The sequence below is a fragment of the Pseudophryne corroboree genome, unplaced genomic scaffold (assembly GCF_028390025.1).
Source record: "Pseudophryne corroboree isolate aPseCor3 unplaced genomic scaffold, aPseCor3.hap2 scaffold_350, whole genome shotgun sequence".
NCBI lineage: Eukaryota > Metazoa > Chordata > Amphibia > Anura > Myobatrachidae > Pseudophryne > Pseudophryne corroboree.
In genome coordinates, this window is record NW_026970011.1 from 91,942 (window position 1) to 111,427 (window position 19,486).

General features: G+C 47.5%; 20 non-coding genes and 3 pseudogenes across 20 annotated transcripts; all 23 read left to right on the forward strand.

The window, feature by feature from the left end:
• The first annotated feature begins 433 nt into the window (after nt 1–433).
• On the forward strand, nt 434–597 carry LOC135020426 (U1 spliceosomal RNA). The gene has a single exon (XR_010217854.1). It is a non-coding gene; the product is annotated as a U1 spliceosomal RNA (small nuclear RNA).
• A 152-nt stretch (nt 598–749) lies between these two features.
• LOC135020668 (U1 spliceosomal RNA) lies at nt 750–891 on the forward strand (annotated as a pseudogene).
• Nucleotides 892–1,586: 695 nt separating this feature from the next.
• Nucleotides 1,587–1,750, forward strand: LOC135020403 (U1 spliceosomal RNA). Its single transcript, XR_010217831.1, has one exon. It is a non-coding gene; the product is annotated as a U1 spliceosomal RNA (small nuclear RNA).
• Nucleotides 1,751–1,902: 152 nt separating this feature from the next.
• Nucleotides 1,903–2,065, forward strand: LOC135020678 (U1 spliceosomal RNA). Its single transcript, XR_010218043.1, has one exon. It is a non-coding gene; the product is annotated as a U1 spliceosomal RNA (small nuclear RNA).
• Nucleotides 2,066–2,735: 670 nt separating this feature from the next.
• Nucleotides 2,736–2,899, forward strand: LOC135020355 (U1 spliceosomal RNA). The gene has a single exon (XR_010217786.1). It is a non-coding gene; the product is annotated as a U1 spliceosomal RNA (small nuclear RNA).
• A 3,238-nt stretch (nt 2,900–6,137) lies between these two features.
• LOC135020453 (U1 spliceosomal RNA) lies at nt 6,138–6,301 on the forward strand. The gene has a single exon (XR_010217881.1). It is a non-coding gene; the product is annotated as a U1 spliceosomal RNA (small nuclear RNA).
• A 151-nt stretch (nt 6,302–6,452) lies between these two features.
• On the forward strand, nt 6,453–6,588 carry LOC135020611 (U1 spliceosomal RNA; annotated as a pseudogene).
• A 698-nt stretch (nt 6,589–7,286) lies between these two features.
• On the forward strand, nt 7,287–7,450 carry LOC135020430 (U1 spliceosomal RNA). The gene has a single exon (XR_010217858.1). It is a non-coding gene; the product is annotated as a U1 spliceosomal RNA (small nuclear RNA).
• A 152-nt stretch (nt 7,451–7,602) lies between these two features.
• Nucleotides 7,603–7,765, forward strand: LOC135020500 (U1 spliceosomal RNA). The gene has a single exon (XR_010217925.1). It is a non-coding gene; the product is annotated as a U1 spliceosomal RNA (small nuclear RNA).
• Nucleotides 7,766–8,439: 674 nt separating this feature from the next.
• On the forward strand, nt 8,440–8,603 carry LOC135020652 (U1 spliceosomal RNA). The gene has a single exon (XR_010218033.1). It is a non-coding gene; the product is annotated as a U1 spliceosomal RNA (small nuclear RNA).
• Nucleotides 8,604–8,755: 152 nt separating this feature from the next.
• LOC135020522 (U1 spliceosomal RNA) lies at nt 8,756–8,918 on the forward strand. The gene has a single exon (XR_010217947.1). It is a non-coding gene; the product is annotated as a U1 spliceosomal RNA (small nuclear RNA).
• Nucleotides 8,919–9,592: 674 nt separating this feature from the next.
• Nucleotides 9,593–9,756, forward strand: LOC135020456 (U1 spliceosomal RNA). The gene has a single exon (XR_010217884.1). It is a non-coding gene; the product is annotated as a U1 spliceosomal RNA (small nuclear RNA).
• A 152-nt stretch (nt 9,757–9,908) lies between these two features.
• Nucleotides 9,909–10,071, forward strand: LOC135020506 (U1 spliceosomal RNA). The gene has a single exon (XR_010217931.1). It is a non-coding gene; the product is annotated as a U1 spliceosomal RNA (small nuclear RNA).
• A 674-nt stretch (nt 10,072–10,745) lies between these two features.
• On the forward strand, nt 10,746–10,909 carry LOC135020398 (U1 spliceosomal RNA). The gene has a single exon (XR_010217827.1). It is a non-coding gene; the product is annotated as a U1 spliceosomal RNA (small nuclear RNA).
• A 152-nt stretch (nt 10,910–11,061) lies between these two features.
• Nucleotides 11,062–11,224, forward strand: LOC135020525 (U1 spliceosomal RNA). The gene has a single exon (XR_010217949.1). It is a non-coding gene; the product is annotated as a U1 spliceosomal RNA (small nuclear RNA).
• Nucleotides 11,225–11,898: 674 nt separating this feature from the next.
• LOC135020465 (U1 spliceosomal RNA) lies at nt 11,899–12,062 on the forward strand. Its single transcript, XR_010217893.1, has one exon. It is a non-coding gene; the product is annotated as a U1 spliceosomal RNA (small nuclear RNA).
• Nucleotides 12,063–12,214: 152 nt separating this feature from the next.
• LOC135020559 (U1 spliceosomal RNA) lies at nt 12,215–12,377 on the forward strand. The gene has a single exon (XR_010217973.1). It is a non-coding gene; the product is annotated as a U1 spliceosomal RNA (small nuclear RNA).
• A 674-nt stretch (nt 12,378–13,051) lies between these two features.
• Nucleotides 13,052–13,215, forward strand: LOC135020441 (U1 spliceosomal RNA). The gene has a single exon (XR_010217869.1). It is a non-coding gene; the product is annotated as a U1 spliceosomal RNA (small nuclear RNA).
• Nucleotides 13,216–13,357: 142 nt separating this feature from the next.
• On the forward strand, nt 13,358–13,493 carry LOC135020542 (U1 spliceosomal RNA; annotated as a pseudogene).
• Nucleotides 13,494–14,194: 701 nt separating this feature from the next.
• LOC135020705 (U1 spliceosomal RNA) lies at nt 14,195–14,358 on the forward strand. Its single transcript, XR_010218059.1, has one exon. It is a non-coding gene; the product is annotated as a U1 spliceosomal RNA (small nuclear RNA).
• Nucleotides 14,359–14,510: 152 nt separating this feature from the next.
• LOC135020531 (U1 spliceosomal RNA) lies at nt 14,511–14,673 on the forward strand. Its single transcript, XR_010217955.1, has one exon. It is a non-coding gene; the product is annotated as a U1 spliceosomal RNA (small nuclear RNA).
• A 674-nt stretch (nt 14,674–15,347) lies between these two features.
• On the forward strand, nt 15,348–15,511 carry LOC135020457 (U1 spliceosomal RNA). The gene has a single exon (XR_010217885.1). It is a non-coding gene; the product is annotated as a U1 spliceosomal RNA (small nuclear RNA).
• A 152-nt stretch (nt 15,512–15,663) lies between these two features.
• On the forward strand, nt 15,664–15,826 carry LOC135020622 (U1 spliceosomal RNA). The gene has a single exon (XR_010218010.1). It is a non-coding gene; the product is annotated as a U1 spliceosomal RNA (small nuclear RNA).
• Nucleotides 15,827–19,486: the final 3,660 nt, after the last annotated feature.

Consider the following 19,486-nt stretch of genomic DNA (forward strand, 5'->3'; position numbering starts at 1 on the left):
ATACTTCAGGGGCTGGGGCATAGCCAACATGAGCCCCACACCGAAGGAGAATGGAGGTGTTTAATGCGAACTAGGGGTCATCCAAGCGCCGCAAAAGGCCGCCATTCCCTGCATAACCCTTATTCTCTTTTCATATGCAGATGAGGGTTCCAGCCAACTTTGGCCCACTGCTTGGATGACATCACCGTATGCAAATCCGTCTTCTGCAGACCTTCTCCCAGGAATGCTTTTACTAGTTGTTGCATTTGGTTTGTTGTTTGGGGGTGCTTCAGTATTAGGCAGCCTTCTGCCCTCCCATGTTCATCTGAAAATATGTGTTCTCCCTGCAGTTGTTGTCCCCAGATGAGAGTTCCCTTGTGCTGCCTCAGTTGAATCTCCTTTACTTGACAGAGATGTGCCTGAGCAGCGGCCCTCCCCAGCCCTATCCCAAATCATACTTATTTTGCATAGGAGATACCATGGTCATGAAGATTTTTCTCCCAGGGTTAGGTTCATTCATTGCATTCTGGGTATGCTGACCCCTGTGATTTCCCCAAATGTGGGAAACTCAACTGCATTATTTGTGGTAGTGGGGGACTGTGTTTGTGCTTTCCTCTGGTCAGCTCTGGTAAAAGTCAGATTTCTTTGTCTCAGATCTTCCTCTAGCCTTGTTCTTCTTTCGAGAGTTCCCTTGTGCTGCCTCAGTTGGATCTCCTTCACTTGACAGGGGGGTGCCCGAGCAGCGACCCTCCCCAGCTCTAGCCCAACTCCTACTTACCTGCCAGGTGAGATACTATGATCATGTAGGTGCTTCTCCCAGGGCAAGGCTCACCCAATGCACTCTGGGTGTGCTGCCCCTGCGATTTCCCAAAATGTGGGAAACTTGACTGCATAATTTGTGTTTCCCCTGGTCGGCTCTCATATAATTCAGATCTCTTTGTCTCAGGTCTCTCTCCAGCCTAGTTTGCTGTCTGTTTCCACTTCTTTTTTCTTAAGCCCCTCCCTTCTATACCCTTGTGGACTATCCTGAAATCTCCTCCTGTCTGCTTACTTTGTGCCTTCCAATGTACAATGCAAACTACAGGTAGTGCTGCAGGGCCCACACCCTTTTACTTGCCTTACAGAGCAGCTCTGGAGCTGTTACAGTGCCCAGCTGCTGCAAGAAATCAGCTTGAATGCTTCAGGGGCTGGGGCATAGCCAACATGAGCCCCACACCGACGGAGGGTGGAGGTGTTTAATGCAAACTAAGGGTCATCCAAGCACCGCAAAAGGCCGCCATGCCCTGCATACCCCTTTTCTCTTTTCATATGCAGATGAGGGTTCCAGCCAACTTTGGCCCACTGCTTGGATGACATCACCGTATGCAAATCCGTCTTCTGCAGACCTTTTCCCAGGAATGCTTGTACTAGTTGTTGCATTTGGTTTGTTGTTTGGGGGTGCTTCAGTATTAGGCAGCCTTCTGCTCTCCCATTTTCATCTGAAAATATGTGTTCTCCCTGCAGTTGTTGTCCCCAGATGAGAGTTCCCTTGTGCTGCCTCAGTTGAATCTCCTTTACTTGACAGAGATGTGCCTGAGCAGCGGCCCTCCCCAGCCCTATCCCAAATCATACTTATTTTGCATAGGAGATACCATTATCATGAAGATTGTTCTCCCAGGGTGAGGTTCATTCATTGCATTCTGGGTATGCTGACCCCTGTGATTTCCCCAAATGTGGGAAACTCGACTGCATTATTTGTTGTAGTGGGGGACTGTGTTTGTGCTTTCCTCTGGTCAGCTCTGGTAAAAGTCAGATTTCTATGTCTCAGATCTTCATCTAGCCTTGTTCTTTTTTCGAGAGTTTCCTTGTGCTGCCTCAGTTGGATCTCCTTCACTTGACAGGGGGGTACCCGAGCAGCGACCCTCCCCAGCTCTAGCCCAACTCCTACTTACCTGCCAGGTGAGATACTATGATCATGAAGGTGCTTCTCCCAGGGCAAGGCTCACCCAATGCACTCTGGGTGTGCTGCTCCTACGATTTCCCCAAATGTGGGACACTTGATTACATAATTTGTGTTTCCTCTGGTCGGCTCTCGTATAATTCAGATCTCTTTGTCTCAGGTCTCTCTCCAGCCTAGTTTGCTGTCTGTTTCCACTTCTCTTTTCTTGAGCCGCTCCCTTCTATGCCCTTGTGCACTATCCTGACTTCCCCGTCTGCTTACTTTGTGCCTTCCAACGCACAATGCAAACTACAGGTAGTGCTGCAGGGCCCACACCCTTTTACTTGCTTTACAGAGCAGCTCTGGAGCTGTTACAGTGCCCAGCTGCTGCAAGAAATCAGCTTGAATGCTTCAGGGGCTGGGGCATAGCCAACATGAGCCCCACACCGAAGGAGGGTGGAGGTGTTTAAGGCGAACTAGGGGTCATCCAAGCGCCGCAAAAGGCCGCCATGCCCTGCACACCCCTTTTTTATTTTCATATGCAGACGAGGGTAGAAGCCAACTTTGACCCACTGCTTGGATGACATCACCATTTGCAAATCCGTCTGCTGCAGGCCTTCCCCCAGGAATGCTTGCACTAGTAGTTGCATTTGGTTTGTTGTTTGGGGGTGCTTCAGTATTAGGCAGCCTTCTGCCCTCCCATGTTCATCTGAAAATATGTGTTCTCCCTGCAGTTGTTGTCCCCAGATGAGAGTTCCCTTGTGCTGCCTCAGTTGAATCTCCTTTACTTGACAGAGATGTGCCTGAGCAGCGGCCCTCCCCAGCCCTATCCCAAATCATACTTATTTTGCATAGGAGATACCATGGTCATGAAGATTGTTCTCCCAGGGTGAGGTTCATTCATTGCACTCTGGGTATGCTGACCCCTGTGATTTCCCCAAATGTGGGAAACTCGACTGCATTATTTGTGGTAGTGGGGGACTGTGTTTGTGCTTTCCTCTGGTCAGCTCTGGTAAAAGTCAGATTTCTTTGTCTCAGATCTTCCTCTAGCCTTGCTCTTCTTTCGAGAGTTCCCTTGTGCTGCCTCAGTTGGATCTCCTTCACTTGACAGGGGGTGCCCGAGCAGCAATCCTCCACAGCTCTAGCCCAACTCCTACTTACCTGCCAGGTGAGATACTATGATCTTCACTGTTAGAGCAATCAGGATGTGGAATTCCCTGCCAGGGAAGGTGGTAATGGCGGACTCTGTAATTGGATTTAAAAAAGGAATGGATACATTTCTGAATGAAAAAACTATCCAAGGTTATAATACTTAAAATATCAACATGGTTAATCCGGGGGTAACATGAGTTATAGTAGCTAACTAGTCATAAAACATTATTCAGCAAGTATGTAGAATCATCACAACTTAAAACAGGTTGAACACGATGGGCAATTTGCCTCTATTCAACCTCAAAAACTATGTTACCATATGTTACTATATTACTATGTTACTGTAGTATACAGAACACCACAATGTAATGAGCAGTGATAGTGAGCACTGATGAGGATACTAGAACTGACACTGAGCAGCAAGATGCAGCACTGGACTATTAGTAATGTACTGTAGTATGCTGAGCACCACAATGCAGCACAAGACAATGAGCAGTGATACTGAGCACTTATGAGGATACTACTGAGAACTGACACTGAGCAGGAGAGACACACTACTAGTATTACTGAGCAGCAATAAGTAACCACTGATACTGAGCACTGATATTGAGATTTCCACTGAGAGAACATAGCCACGTCCTCTCCGCTCTCTCTTCAATGCACGAGTAAAAATGGCGGCAACGCGCAGCTCTTTATATGGAATCCGAATCTCGCGAGAATCCGACAGCGGGATGATGACATTTTCCCTTGTTCAGGTTTTCCGAGTCAGGCGGGAACAACCGAGCCTGCCTCGGACCAGTGTAAACCACGTGGAGTTCGTCTGGAATTCGGTTCTCGGAGAACCGAACCCGCTCCTCTATATATACTATATTACTATGTTACTGTAGTATACAGAACACCACAATGCAATGAGCAGTGATAGTGAGCACTGATGAGGATACTAGAACTGACACTGAGCAGCAAGATGCAGCACTGGACTATTAGTAATGTACTGTAGTATGCTGAGCACCACAATGCAGCACAATACAATGAGCAGTGATACTGAGCACTGATGAGGATACTACTGAGAACTGACACTGAGCAGGAGAGACACACTACTAGTATTACTGAGCAGCAATAAGTAACCACTGATACTGAGCACTGATATTGAGATTTCCACTGAGAGAACATAGCCACGTCCTCTCCGCTCTCTCTTCAATGCACGAGTAAAAATGGCAGCAACGCGCAGCTCTTTATATGGAATCCGAATCTCACGAGAATCTGACAGCGGGATGATGACATTTTCCCTTGTTCAGGTTTTCCGAGTCAGGCGGGAACAACCGAGCCTGCCTCGGACCAGTGTAAACCACGTGGAGTTCGTGGGGAATTCGGTTCTCGGAGAACCGAACCCGCTCCTCTCTACCTTATACCCATCAATTTTTTTTATTTTCAATCTAAGCCCCTGCAGTTTTCTGTAAGCATCTGCTTCGCTATGATGATCAACAAGTCACAAGGGCAAACACTCAGGGCTTGAGGCGTAGATCTTAGGACCAGCTGCTACAAGCATGGCAGAGGTGTCACTATCACTGGTGACACCCAGAGAGGTGGCGAGGGAGATTGTAATGCAGTGCGCGCAGATAAACAGCGCAATGGTAAAAAGGAGGCATGGTTTCATAGGTAGGGACGTGGCCTGCTGGCCTGAATCTACATTTTGTTGCTCCGGGTGTCCCGGGGGTTGGGGGCTGCACCCGGGGACTAGTGTGTGAGCGGTGCTGGCTCCTGCACAGTGACAGGGCATGGCCACCCAGCATGACGCCTCCCTTCTTGACCATGCTGTAATTGCAGTCGCACTGCAGTTCAGCGTGATCATAAAAAATGGTGTAGGCTCCTGCTGGTGCAGACTGTAGAGAAAAGCTGCTGTGACCACGCCCCATGTGTCTCCTCCGTTTCAGACCCCATTTTGAAGCCTTGCCCCCGGACTAAGAGAAAAGAATGCCCTTGCGCACTATCCTGACTTCTCCTCCCGTCTGCTTAATTTGTGCCTTCCAACGCACAATGCGAGCAACAGGTGGTGCTGCAGGGCCCACACCCTTTTACTTGCCTTACAGAACAGCTCTGGAGCTGTTACAGTGCCCAGCTGCTGCAAGAAATCAGCTTGAATGCATCAGGGGATGGGGCATGGCCAACATGAGCCCCACACCAAAGGAGGGTGGGGGTGTTTAATGCGAACTAGGGGTCATCCAAGCACTGCAAAAGGCCGCCATGCCCTGCATGCCCCTTTTCTCTTTTCATATGCAGATGAGGGTTCCAGTCAACTTTGGCCCACTGCTTGGATAACATCACCGTATGCAAATCCGTCTGCTGCAGACCTTCCCCCAGGAGTGCTTGTACTAGTTGTTGCATATGGGCCCTCATTCCGAGTCGTTCGCTCTGTAAATTTCATCGCATCGCAGTGAAATTCTGCTTAGTACGCATGCGCAATATTCGCACTGCGACTGCGCCAAGTAATTTTACAATGAAGAAAGTATTTTTACTCACGGCTTTTTCTTCGCTCCGGCGATCGTAATGTGATTGACAGGAAATGGGTGTTACTGGGCGGAAACAGGCCGTTTTATGGGCGTGTGGGAAAAAACGCTACAGTTTCCGGAAAAACGCAGGAGTGGCCGGAGAAACGGGGGAGTGTCTGGGCGAACTCTGGGAGTGTTTGTGACGTCAAACCAGGAACGACAAGCACTGAACTGATCGCAGATGCCGAGTAAGTCTGAAGCTACTCTGAAACTGCTAAGTAGTTTGTAATCGCAATATTGCGAATACATCGGTCGCAATTTTAAGAAGCTAAGATTCACTCCCAGTAGGCGGCGGCTTAGCGTGTGTAACTCTGCTAAAATCGCCTTGCGAGCGATCAACTCGGAATGAGGGCCATGGTTTGATATTTGATGGTGCTTCAGTATTAGGCAGCCTTCCGCCCTCCGATGTTCATCTGAAAAGATGTGGTCTCCCTGCAGTTGTTGTCCCCAGATGAGAGTTCCCTTGTGCTGCCTCAGTTGAATCTCCTTTACTTGACAGAGATGTGCCTGAGCAGCGGCCCTCACCAGCCCTATCCCAAATCATACTTATTTTGCATAGGAGATACCATGGTCATGAAGATTGTTCTCCCAGGGTGAGGTTCATTCATTGCATTCTGGGTATGCTGACCCCTGTGATTTTCCCAAATGTGGGAAACTCGACTGCATTATTTGTGGTAGTGGGGGACTGTGTTTGTGCTTTCCTCTGGTCAGCTCTGGTAAAAGTCAGATTTCTTTGTCTCAGATCTTCCTCTAGCCTTGTTCTTCTTTCGAGAGTTCCCTTGTGCTGCTTCAGTTGGATCTCCTTCACTTCACAGGGGGAACCCGAGCAGCGACCCTCCCCAGCTCTAGCCCAACTCCTACTTACCTGCCAGGTGAGATACTATGATCATGAAGGTGCTTCTCCCAGGGCAAGGCTCAACCATTGCACTCTGGGTGTGCTGCTCCTGCGATTTCCCCAAATGTGGGAAACTTGACTGCATAATTTGTGTTTCCCCTCGTCGGCTCTCGTATAATTCAGATCTCTTTGTCTCAGGTCTCTCTCCAGCCTAGTTTGCTGTCTGTTTCCACTTCTCTTTTCTTGAGCCGCTCCCTTCTATGCCCTTGCGCACTATCCTGACTTCTCACGTCTGCTTACTTCGTGCCTTCCAACGCACAATGCGAACTACAGGTAGTGCTGCAGGGCCCACACCCTTTTACTTGCCTTACAGAGTAGCTCTGGAGCAGTTACAGTGCCCAGCTGCTGCAAGAAATCAGCTTGAATGCTTCAGGGGCTGGGGCATAGCCAACATGAGCCCCACACCGAAGGAGGGAGGAGGTGTGTAATGCAAACTAGGGGTCATCCAAGCGCTGCAAAAGGCCGCCATGCCCTGCACGCCCCTTTTCTGTTTTCATATGCAGACGAGGGTTGAAGCCAACTTTGACCCACTGCTTGGATGACATCACCATATGCAAATCCATCTGCTGCAGGCCTTCCCCCAGGAATGCTTGCACTAGTTGTTGCATTTGGTTTGTTGTTTGGGGGTGCTTCAGTATTAGGCAGCCTTCTGCCCTCACATGTTCATCTGAAAATATGTGTTCTCCCTGCAGTTGTTGTCCCCAGATGAGAGTTCCCTTGTGCTGCCTCAGTTGAATCTCCTTTACTTGACAGAGATGTGCCTGAGCAGCGGCCCTCCCCAGCCCTATCCCAAATCATACTTATTTTGCATAGGCGATACCGTGGTCATGAAGATTGTTCTCCCAGGGTGAGGTTCATTCATTGCATTCTGGGTATGCTGACCCCTGTGATTTCCCCAAATGTGGGAAACTCGACTGCATTATTTGTGGTAGTGGGGGACTGTGTTTGTGCTTTCCTCTGGCCAGCTCTGGAAAAAGTCAGATTTCTTTGTCTCAGCTCTTCCTCTAGCCTTGTTCTTCTTTCGAGAGTTCCCTTGTGCTGCCTCAGTTGGATCTCTTTCACTTGACAGGGGGGTGCCCGAACAGCGACCCTCCCCAGCTCTAGCCCAACTCCTACTTACCTGCCAGGTGAGATACTATGATCATGAAGGTGCTTCTCCCAGGGCAAGGCTCACCCATTGCACTCTGGGTGTGCTGCCCCTGCAATTTCCCCAAATGTGGGAAACTTGACTGCATAATTTGTGTTTCCCTTGGTCGGCTCTCGTATAATTCAGATCTCTTTGTCTGAGGTCTCTCTCCAGCCTAGTTTGCTGTCTGTTTCCACTTCTCTTTTCTTCAGCCGCTCCCTTCTATACCCTTGTGCACTATCCTGACTTCTCCTCCCGTCTGCTTACTTTGTGCCTTCCAATGCACAATGCAAACTACAGGTAGTGCTGCAGGGCCAACACCCTTTTACTTGCCTTACAGAGCAGCTCTGGAGCTGTTACAGTGCCCAGCTGCTGCAAGAAATCAGCTTGAATGCTTCAGGGGATGGGGCATGGCCAACATGAGCCCCACACCAAAGGAGGGTGGAGGTGTTTAATGCGAACTAGGGGTCATCCAAGCACCGCAAAAGGCCACCATGCCCTGCACGCCCCTTTTCTCTTTTCATATGCAGATGAGGGTTGAAGCCAACTTTGACCCACTGCTTGGATGACATCACCGTATGCAAATCCGTCTTCTGCAGAACTTCCCCCAGGAATGCTTGCACTAGTTGTTGCATTTGGTTTGTTGTTTGGGGGTGCTTCAGTATTAGGCAGCCTTCTGCCCTCCCATGTTCATCTGAAAATATGTGTTCTCCCTGCAGTTGTTGTCCCCAGATGAGAGTTCCCTTGTGCTGCCTCAGTTAAATCTCCTTTACTTGACAGAGATGTGCATGAGCAGCGGCCCTCCCCAGGCCTTTTCCAAATCATACTTATTTTGCATAGGAGATACCATGGTCATGAAGATTTTTCTCCCAGGGTGAGGTTCATTCATTGCATTTTGGGTATGCTGACCCCTGTGATTTCCCCAAATGTGGGAAACTCAACTGCATTATTTGTGGTAGTGGGGGACTGTGTTTGTGCTTTCCTCTGGTCAGCTCTGGTAAAAGTCAGATTTCTTTGTCTCAGATTTTCCTCTAGCCTTGTTCTTCTTTCGAGAGTTCCCTTGTGCTGCCTTAGTTGGATCTCCTTCACTTTACAGGGGGGTACCCGAGCAGCGACCCTCCCCAGCTCTAGCCCAACTCCTACTTACCTGCCAGGTGAGATACTATGATCATGAAGGTGCTTCTCCCAGGGCAAGGCTCACCCATTGCACTCTGGGTGTGCTGCTCCTGCGATTTCCCCAAATGTGGGAAACTTGACTGTATAATTTGTGTTTCCCCTGGTCGGCTCTCGTATAATTCAGATCTCTTTGTCTCAGGTCTCTCTCCAGCCTAGTTTGCTGTCTGTTTCCACTTCTCTTTTCTTGAGCCGCTCCCTTCTATACCCTTGCGCACTATCCTGACTTCTCCTCCTGTCTGCTTACTTTGTGCCTTCCAACGCACAATGCGAACTACAGGTAGTGCTGCAGGGCCCACACCCTTTTACTTGCCTTACAGAGCAGCTCTGGAGCTGTTACAGTGCCCAGCTGCTGCAAGAAATCAGCTTGAATGCTTCAGGGGCTGGGGCATAGCCAACATGAGCCCCACACCAAAGGAGGGTGGAGGTGTTTAATGCAAACTAGGGGTCAGCCAAGCGCCCCAAAAGGCCACCATGCCCTGCACGCCCCTTTTCTCTTTTCATATGCAGACGAGGGTTGAAGCCAACTTTGACCCACTGCTTGGATGACATCACCATATGCAAATCCATCTGCGGCAGGCCTTCCCCCAGGAATGCTTGCACTAGTTGTTGCATTTGGTTTGTTGTTTGGGGGTGCTTCAGTATTAGGCAGTCTTCTGCCCTCCCATGTTCATCTGAAAATATATGTTCTCCCTGCAGTTGTTGTCCCAAGATGAGAGTTCCCTTGTGCTGCCTCAGTTGAATCTCCTTTACTTGACAGAGATGTGCATGAGCAGCGGCCCTCCCCAGCCCTATTCCAAATCATACTTATTTTGCATAGGAGATACCATGGTCATGAAGATTTTTCTCCCAGGGTGAGGTTCATTCATTGCATTTTGAGTATGCTGACCCCTGTGATTTCCCCAAATGTGGGAAACTTGACTGCATTATTTGTGGTAGTGGGAGACTGTGTTTGTGCTTTCCTCTGGTCAGCTCTGGTAAAAGTCAGATTTCTTTGTCTCAGATCTTCCTCTAGCCTTGTTCTTCTTTCGAGAGTTCCCTGGTGCTGCCTCAGTTGGATCTCCTTCACTTCACAGGGGGGAACCCGAGCAGCGACCCTCCCCAGCTCTAGCCCAACTCCTACTTACCTGCCAGGTGAGATACTATGATCATGAAGGTGCTTCTCCCAGGGCAAGGCTCACCCATTGCACTCTGGGTGTGCTGCCCCTGCGATTTCCCCAAATGTGGGAAACTTGACTGCATAATTTGTGTTTCCCCTGGTCGGCTCTCGTATAATTCAGATCTCTTTGTCTCAGGTCTCTCTCCAGCCTAGTTTGCTGTCTGTTTCCACTTCTCTTTTCTTCAGCCGCTCCCTTCTATACCCTTGTGCACTATCCTGACTTCTCCTCCCGTCTGCTTACTTTGTGCCTTCCAATGCACAATGCAAACTACAGGTAGTGCTGCAGGGCCCACACCCTTTTACTTGCCTTACAGAGCAGCTCTGGAGCTGTTACAGTGCCCAGCTGCTGCAAGAAATCAGCTTGAATGCTTCAGGGGAAGGGGCATGGCCAACATGAGCCCCACACCAAAGGAGGGTGGAGGTGTTTAATGCGAACTAGGGGTCATCCAAGCACCGCAAAAGGCCGCCATGCCCTGCACGCCCCTTTTCTCTTTTCATATGCAGATGAGGGTTGAAGCCAACTTTGACCCACTGCTTGGATGACATCAACGTATGCAAATCCGTCTTCTGCAGAACTTCCCCCAGGAATGCTTGCACTAGTTGTTGCATTTGGTTTGTTGTTTGGGGGTGCTTCAGTATTAGGCAGCCTTCTGCCCTCCCATGTTCATCTGAAAATATGTGTTCTCCCTGCAGTTGTTGTCCCCAGATGAGAGTTCCCTTGTGCTGCCTCAGTTAAATCTCCTTTACTTGACAGAGATGTGCATGAGCAGCGGCCCTCCCCATCCCTATTCCAAATCATACTTATTTTGCATAGGAGATACCATGGTCATGAAGATTTTTCTCCCAGGGTGAGGTTCATTCATTGCATTTTGGGAATGCTGACCCCTGTGATTTCCCCAAATGTGGGAAACTCAACTGCATTATTTGTGGTAGTGGGGGACTGTGTTTGTGCTTTCCTCTGGTCAGCTCTGGTAAAAGTCAGATTTCTTTGTCTCAGATTTTCCTCTAGCCTTGTTCTTCTTTCGAGAGTTCCCTTGTGCTGCCTTAGTTGGATCTCCTTCACTTTACAGGGGGGTACCCGAGCAGCGACCCTCCCCAGCTCTAGCCCAACTCCTACTTACCTGCCAGGTGAGATACTATGATCATGAAGGTGCTTCTCCCAGGGCAAGGCTCACCCATTGCACTCTGGGTGTGCTGCTCCTGCGATTTCCCCAAATGTGGGAAACTTGACTGTATAATTTGTGTTTCCCCTGGTCGGCTCTCGTATAATTCAGATCTCTTTGTCTCAGGTCTCTCTCCAGCCTAGTTTGCTGTCTGTTTCCACTTCTCTTTTCTTGAGCCGCTCCCTTCTATGCCCTTGCGCACTATCCTGACTTCTCCTCCTGTCTGCTTACTTTGTGCCTTCCAACGCACAATGCGATCTACAGGTAGTGCTGCAGGGCCCAGACCCTTTTACTTGCCTTACAGAGCAGCTCTGGAGCTGTTACAGTGCCCAGCTGCTGCAAGAAATCAGCTTGAATGCTTCAGGGGCTGGGGCATAGCCAACATGAGCCCCACACCAAAGGAGGGTGGAGGTGTTTAATGCAAACTAGGGGTCAGCCAAGCGCCGCAAAAGGCCACCATGCCCTGCATGCCCCTTTTCTCTTTTCATATGCAGACGAGGGTTGAAGCCAACTTTGACCCACTGCTTGGATGACATCACCATATGCAAATCCATCTGCGGCAGGCCTTCCCCCAGGAATGCTTGCACTAGTTGTTGCATTTGGTTTGTTGTTTGGGGGTGCTTCAGTATTAGGCAGCCTTCTGCCCTCCCATGTTCATCTGAAAATATATGTTCTCCCTGCAGTTGTTGTCCCAAGATGAGAGTTCCCTTGTGCTGCCTCAGTTGAATCTCCTTTACTTGACAGAGATGTGCATGAGCAGCGGCCCTCCCCAGCCCTATTCCAAATCATACTTATTTTGCATAGGAGATACCATGGTCATGAAGATTTTTCTCCCAGGGTGAGGTTCATTCATTGCATTTTGGGTATGCTGACCCCTGTGATTTCCCCAAATGTGGGAAACTTGACTGCATTATTTGTGGTAGTGGGAGACTGTGTTTGTGCTTTCCTCTTGTTAGCTCTGGTAAAAGTCAGATTTCTTTGTCTCAGATTTTCCTTTAGCCTTGTTCTTCTTTCGAGAGTTCCCTTGTGCTGCCTCAGTTGGATCTCCTTCACTTTACAGGGGGGTACCCGAGCAGCGACCCTCCCCAGCTCTAGCCCAACTCCTACTTACCTGCCAGGTGAGATACTATGATCATGAAGGTGCTTCTCCCAGGGCAAGGCTCACCCATTGTACTCTGGGTGTGCTGCTCCTGCGATTTCCCCAAATGTGGGAAACTTGACTGCATAATTTGTGTTTCCCCTGGTCGGCTCTCGTATAATTCAGATCTCTTTGTCTCAGGTCTCTCTCCAGCCTAGTTTGCTGTCTGTTTCCACTTCTCTTTTCTTCAGCCGCTCCCTTCTATACCCTTGTGCACTATCCTGACTTCTCCTCCCGTCTGCTTACTTTGTGCCTTCCAATGCACAATGCAAACTACAGGTAGTGCTGCAGGGCCCACACCCTTTTACTTGCCTTACAGAGCAGCTCTGGAGCTGTTACAGTGCCAAGCTGCTGCAAGAAATCAGCTTGAATGCTTCAGGGGCTGGGGCATAGCCAACATGAGCCCCACACCGAAGGAGGGTGGAGGTGTTTAATGCAAACTAGGGGTCAGACAAGCGCCGCAAAAGGCCACCATGCCCTGCACTCCCCTTTTCTGTTTTCATATGCAGACGAGGGTTGAAGCCAACTTTGACCCACTGCTTGGATGACATCACCATATGCAAATCCATCTGCGGCAGGCCTTCCCCCAGGAATGCTTGCACTAGTTGTTGCATTTGGTTTGTTGTTTGGGGGTGCTTCAGTATTAGGCAGCCTTCTGCCCTCCCATGTTCATCTGAAAATATGTGTTCTCCCTGCAGTTGTTGTCCCCAGATGAGAGTTCCCTTGTGCTGCCTCAGTTGAATCTCCTTAACTTGACAGAGATGTGCCTGAGCAGCGGCCCTCCCCAGCTCTATCCCAAATCATACTTATTTTGCATAGGAGATACCATGGTCATGAAGATTATTCTCCCAGGGTGAGGTTCATTCATTGCATTCTGGGTATGCTGACCCCTGTGATTTCCCCAAATGTGGGAAACTCGACTGCTTTATTTGTGGTAGTGGGGGACTGTGTTTGTGTTTTCCTCTGGTCAGCTCTGGTAAAAGTCAGATTTCTTTGTTTCAGAGCCTTGTTCTTCTTTTGAGAGTTCCCTTGTGCTGCCTCAGTTGGATCTCCTTCACTTGACAGGGGGGTGCCCGAGCAGAGACCCTCCCCAGCTCTAGCCCAACTCCTACTTACCTGCCAGGTGAGATACTATGATCATGAAGGTGCTTCTCCCAGGGCAAGGCTCACCCATTGCACTCTGGGTGTGCTGCCCCTGCGATTTCCCCAAATGTGGGAAACTTGACTGCATAATTTGTGTTTCCCCTCGTCGGCTCTCGTATAATTCAGATCTCTTTGTCTCAGGTCTCTCTCCAGCCTAGTTTGCTGTCTGTTTCCACTTCTCTTTTCTTCAGCCGCTCCCTTCTATACCCTTGTGCACTATCCTGACTTCTCATCCCGTCTGCTTACTTTGTGCCTTCCAATGCACAATGCAAACTACAGGTAGTGCTGCAGGGCCCACACCCTTTTACTTGCCTTACAGAGCAGCTCTGGAGCTGTTACAGTGCCCAGCTGCTGCAAGAAATCTGCTTGAATGCTTCAGGGGATGGGGCATGGCCAACATGAGCCCCACACCAAAGGAGGGTGGAGGTGTTTAATGCGAACTAGGGGTCATCCAAGCACCGCAAAAGGCCGCCATGCCCTGCACGCCCCTTTTCTCTTTTCATATGCAGATGAGGGTTGAAGCCAACTTTGACCCACTGCTTGGATGACATCACCGTATGCAAATCCGTCTTCTGCAGAACTTCCCCCAGGAATGCTTGCACTAGTTGTTGCATTTGGTTTGTTGTTTGGGGGTGCTTCAGTATTAGGCAGCCTTCTGCCCTCCCATGTTCATCTGAAAATATGTGTTCTCCCTGCAGTTGTTGTCCCCAGATGAGAGTTCCCTTGTGCTGCCTCAGTTGAATCTCCTTTACTTGACAGAGATGTGCATGAGCAGCGGCCCTCCCCAGCCCTATTCCAAATCATACTTATTTTGCATAGGAGATACCATGGTCATGAAGATTGTTCTCCCAGGGTGAGGTTCATTCATTGCATTTTGGGTATGCTGACCCCTGTGATTTCCCCAAATGTGGGAAACTCAACTGCATTATTTGTGGTAGTGGGGGACTGTGTTTGTGCTTTCCTCTGGTCAGCTCTGGTAAAAGTCAGATTTCTTTGTCTCAGATTTTCCTATTGCCTTGTTCTTCTTTCGAGAGTTCCCTTGTGCTGCCTCAGTTGGATCTCCTTCACTTTACAGGGGGGTACCCGAGCAGCGACCCTCCCCAGCTCTAGCCCAACTCCTACTTACCTGCCAGGTGAGATACTATGATCATGAAGGTGCTTCTCCCAGGGCAAGGCTCACCCATTGCACTCTGGGTGTGCTGCTCCTGCGATTTCCCCAAATGTGGGAAACTTGACTGCATAATTTGTGTTTCCCCTGGTCGGCTCTCGTATAATTCAGATCTCTTTGTCTCAGGTCTCTCTCCAGCCTAGTTTGCTGTCTGTTTCCACTTCTCTTTTCTTGAGCCGCTCCCTTCTATGCCCTTGCGCACTATCCTGACTTCTCCTCCTGTCTGCTTACTTTGTGCCTTCCAACGCACAATGCGAACTACAGGTAGTGCTGCAGGGCCCACACCCTTTTACTTGCCTTACAGAGCAGCTCTGGAGCTGTTACAGTGCCCAGCTGCTGCAAGAAATCAGCTTGAATGCTTCAGGGGCTGGGGCATAGCCAACATGAGCCCCACACCAAAGGAGGGTGGAGGTGTTTAATGCAAACTAGGGGTCAGCCAAGCGCCGCAAAAGGCCACCATGCCCTGCACGCCCCTTTTCTCTTTTCATATGCAGACGAGGGTTGAAGCCAACTTTGACCCACTGCTTGGATGACATCACCATATGCAAATCCATCTGCGGCAGGCCTTCCCCCAGGAATGCTTGCACTAGTTGTTGCATTTGGTTTGTTGTTTGGGGGTGCTTCAGTATTAGGCAGCCTTCTGCCCTCCCATGTTCATCTGAAAATATATGTTCTCCCTGCAGTTGTTGTCCCCAGATGAGAGTTCCCTTTTGCTGCCTCAGTTGAATCTCCTTTACTTGACAGAGATGTGCATGAGCAGCGGCCCTCCCCAGCCCTATTCCAAATCATACTTATTTTGCATAGGAGATACCATGGTCATGAAGATTTTTCTCCCAGGGTGAGGTTCATTCATTGCATTTTGGGTATGCTGACCCCTGTGATTTCCCCAAATGTGGGAAACTTGACTGCATTATTTGTGGTAGTGGGAGACTGTGTTTGTGCTTTTCTCTGGTCAGCTCTGGTAAAAGTCAGATTTCTTTGTCTCAGATTTTCCTTTAGCCTTGTTCTTCTTTCGAGAGTTCCCTTGTGCTGCCTCAGTTGGATCTCCTTCACTTTACAGGGGGGTACCCGAGCAGCGACCCTCCCCAGCTCTAGCCCAACTCCTACTTACCTGCCAGGTGAGATACTATGATCATGAAGGTGCTTCTCCCAGGGCAAGGCTCACCCATTGTACTCTGGGTGTGCTGCTCCTGCGATTTCCCCAAATGTGGGAAACTTGACTGCATTATTTGTGTTTCCCCTGGTCGGCTCTCGTATAATTCAGATCTCTTTGTCTCAGGTCTCTCTCCAGCCTAGTTTGCTGTCTGTTTCCACTTCTCTTTTCTTCAGCCGCTCCCTTCTATACCCTTGTGCACTATCCTGACTTCTCCTCCCGTCTGCTTACTTTGTGCCTTCCAATGCACAATGCAAACTACAGGTAGTGCTGCAGGGCCCACACCCTTTTACTTGCCTTACAGAGCAGCTCTGGAGCTGTTACAGTGCCCAGCTGCTGCAAGAAATCAGCTTGAATGCTTCAGGGGCTGGGGCATAGAATGAAAATTTAAAAGCCTCCTGTTAGTGCTTCATCTACACGGTATAGCCCTGAATTTTCCAATGCCTAGCTCTTTGCAAAAGAGAGATATTGGCAAGGAAAAGCTGTATTGTACCTTTGCATTTTTCTCCCAAACGAAGGACACTAGAATTAAAATTTTAAAGCCTCCTGTTAGTGCTTCATCTACACGTTATAGCCCTGAATTTTCCAATGCCTATCTCTTTGCAAAAGAGAGATATCGGCAAGGAAAAGTGTATTGTACTTTTGCATTTTTCTCCCAAACGAAAGACACTAGAATGAAAATTTTAAAGCCTCCTGTTAGTGCTTCATCTACACGTTATAGCCCTGCATTTTCCAATGCCTATCTCTTTGCAAAAGAGAGATATCGGCAAGGAAAAGCTGCATTGTACTTTTGCATTTTTCTCCCAAACGAAAGACACTAGAATGAAAATTTTAAAGCCTCCTGTTAGTGCTTCATCTACACGTTATAGCCCTGAATTTTCCAATGCCTATCTCTTTGCAAAAGAGAGATATCGGCAAGGAAAAGCTGCATTGTACTTTTGCATTTTTCTCCCAAACGAAAGACACTAGAATGACAATGTTAAAGCCTACTGTTAGTGCTTCATCTACACGTTATATCCCTGAATTTTCCAATGCCTAGCTCTTTGCAAAAGAGAGATATCGGCAAGGAAAAGCTGTATTGTACCTTTGCATTTTTCTCCCAAACGAAAGACACTAGAATGAAAATTTTAAAGCCTCCTGTTAGTGCTTCATCTACACGTTATAGCCCTGAATTTTCCAATGCCTATCTCTTTGCAAAAGAGAGATATCGGCAAGGAAAAGCTGTATTGTACCTTTGCATTTTTCTCCCAAACGAAGGACAATAGAATGAAAATTTTAAAGCCTCCTATTAGTGCTTCATCTACACGTTATAGCCCTGAATTTTCCAATGCCTATCTCTTTGCAAAAGAGAGATATCGGCAAGGAAAAACTGTATTGTACCTTTGCATTTTTCTCCCAAACGAAAGACACTAGAATGAAGATTTAAAAGCCTCCTGTTAGTGCTTCATCTACACGGTATATCCCTGAATTTTCCAATGCCTAGCTCTTTGCAAAAGAGAGATATTGGCAAGGAAAAGCTGTATTGTACCTTTGCATTTTTCTCCCAAACGAAGGACACTAGAATGAAAATTTTAAAGCCTCCTGTTAGTGCTTCATCTACACGTTATAGCCCTGAATTTTCCAATGCCTATCTCTTTGCAAAAGAGAGATATCGGCAAGGAAAAACTGTATTGTACCTTTGCATTTTTCTCCCAAACGAAAGACACTAGAATGAAAATTTTAAAGCCTCCTGTTAGTGCTTCATCTACACGTTATAGCCCTGAATTTTCCAATGCCTATCTCTTTGCAAAAGAGAGATATCGGCAAGGAAATGCTGTATTGTACCTTTGCATTTTTCTCCCAAACGAAAGACACTAGAATGAAAATTTTAAAGCCTTCTGTTAGTGCTTCATCTACACGTTATAGCCCTGCATTTTCCAATGCCTATCTCTTTGCAAAAGAGAGATATCGGCAAGGAAAAGCTGCATTGTACTTTTGCATTTTTCTCCCAAACGAAAGACACTAGAATGAAAATTTTAAAGCCTCCTGTTAGTGCTTCATCTACACGTAATAGCCCTGAATTTTCCAATGCCTATCTCTTTGCAAAAGAGAGATATCGGCAAGGAAATGCTGTATTGTACCTTTGCATTTTTCTCCCAAACGAAAGACACTAGAATGAAAATTTTAAAGCCTCCTGTTAGTGCTTCATCTACACGTTATAGCCCTGCATTTTCCAATGCCTATCTCTTTGCAAAAGAGAGATATCGGCAAGGAAAAGCTGCATTGTACTTTTGCATTTTTCTCCCAAACGAAAGACACTAGAATGAAAATTTTAAAGCCTCCTGTTAGTGCTTCATCTACACGTTATAGCCCTGCATTTTCCAATGCCTATCTCTTTGCAAAAGAGAGATATCGGCAAGGAAAAGCTGCATTGTACTTTTGCATTTTTCTCCCAAACGAAAGACACTAGAATGAAAATTTTAAAGCCTCCTGTTAGTGCTTCATCTACACGTTATAGCCCTGAATTTTCCAATGCCTATCTCTTTGCAAAAGAGAGATATCGGCAAGGAAAAGCTGTATTGTGCCTTTGCATTTTTCTCCCAAACGAAAGACACTAGAATGAAAATGTTAAAGCCTACTGTTAGTGCTTCATCTACACGTTATAGCCCTGAATTTTCCAATGCCTAGCTCTTTGCAAAAGAGAGATATCGGCAAGCAAAAGCTGTATTGTACCTTTGCATTTTTCTCCCAAACGAAAGACACTAGAATGAAAATTTTAAAGCCTCCTGTTAGTGCTTCATCTACACGTTATAGCCCTGAATTTTCCAATGCCTATCTCTTTGCAAAAGAGAGATATCGGCAAGGAAAAGCTGTATTGTACCTTTGCATTTTTCTCCCAAACGAAGGACAATAGAATGAAAATTTTAAAGCCTCCTATTAGTGCTTCATCTACACGTTATAGCCCTGAATTTTCCAATGCCTATCTCTTTGCAAAAGAGAGATATCGGCAAGGAAAAACTGTATTGTACCTTTGCATTTTTCTCCCAAACGAAAGACACTAGAATGAAAATTTTAAAGCCTCCTGTTAGTGCTTCATCTACACGTTATAGCCCTGAATTTTCCAATGCCTATCTCTTTGCAAAAGAGAGATATCGGCAAGGAAAAGCTGTATTGTACCTTTGCATTTTTCTCCCAAACGATGGACACTAGAATGAAGATTTAAAAGCCTCCTGTTAGTGCTTCATCTACACGGTATAGCCCTGAATTTTCCAATGCCTAGCTCTTTGCAAAAGAGAGATATTGGCAAGGAAAAGCTGTATTGTACCTTTGCATTTTTCTCCCAAACGAAGGACACTAGAATGAAAATTTTAAAGCCTCCTGTTAGTGCTTCATCTACACGTTATAGCCCTGAATTTTCCAATGCCTATCTCTTTGCAAAAGAGAGATATCGGCAAGGAAAAACTGTATTGTACCTTTGCATTTTTCTCCCAAACGAAAGACACTAGAATGAAAATTTTAAAGCCTCCTGTTAGTGCTTCATCTACACGTTATAGCCCTGAATTTTCCAATGCCTATCTCTTTGCAAAAGAGAGATATCGGCAAGGAAATGCTGTATTGTACCTTTGCATTTTTCTCTCAAACGAAAGACACTAGAATGAAAATTTTAAAGCCTTCTGTTAGTGCTTCATCTACACGTTATAGCCCTGCATTTTCCAATGCCTATCTCTTTGCAAAAGAGAGATATCGGCAAGGAAAAGCTGCATTGTACTTTTGCATTTTTCTCCCAAACGAAA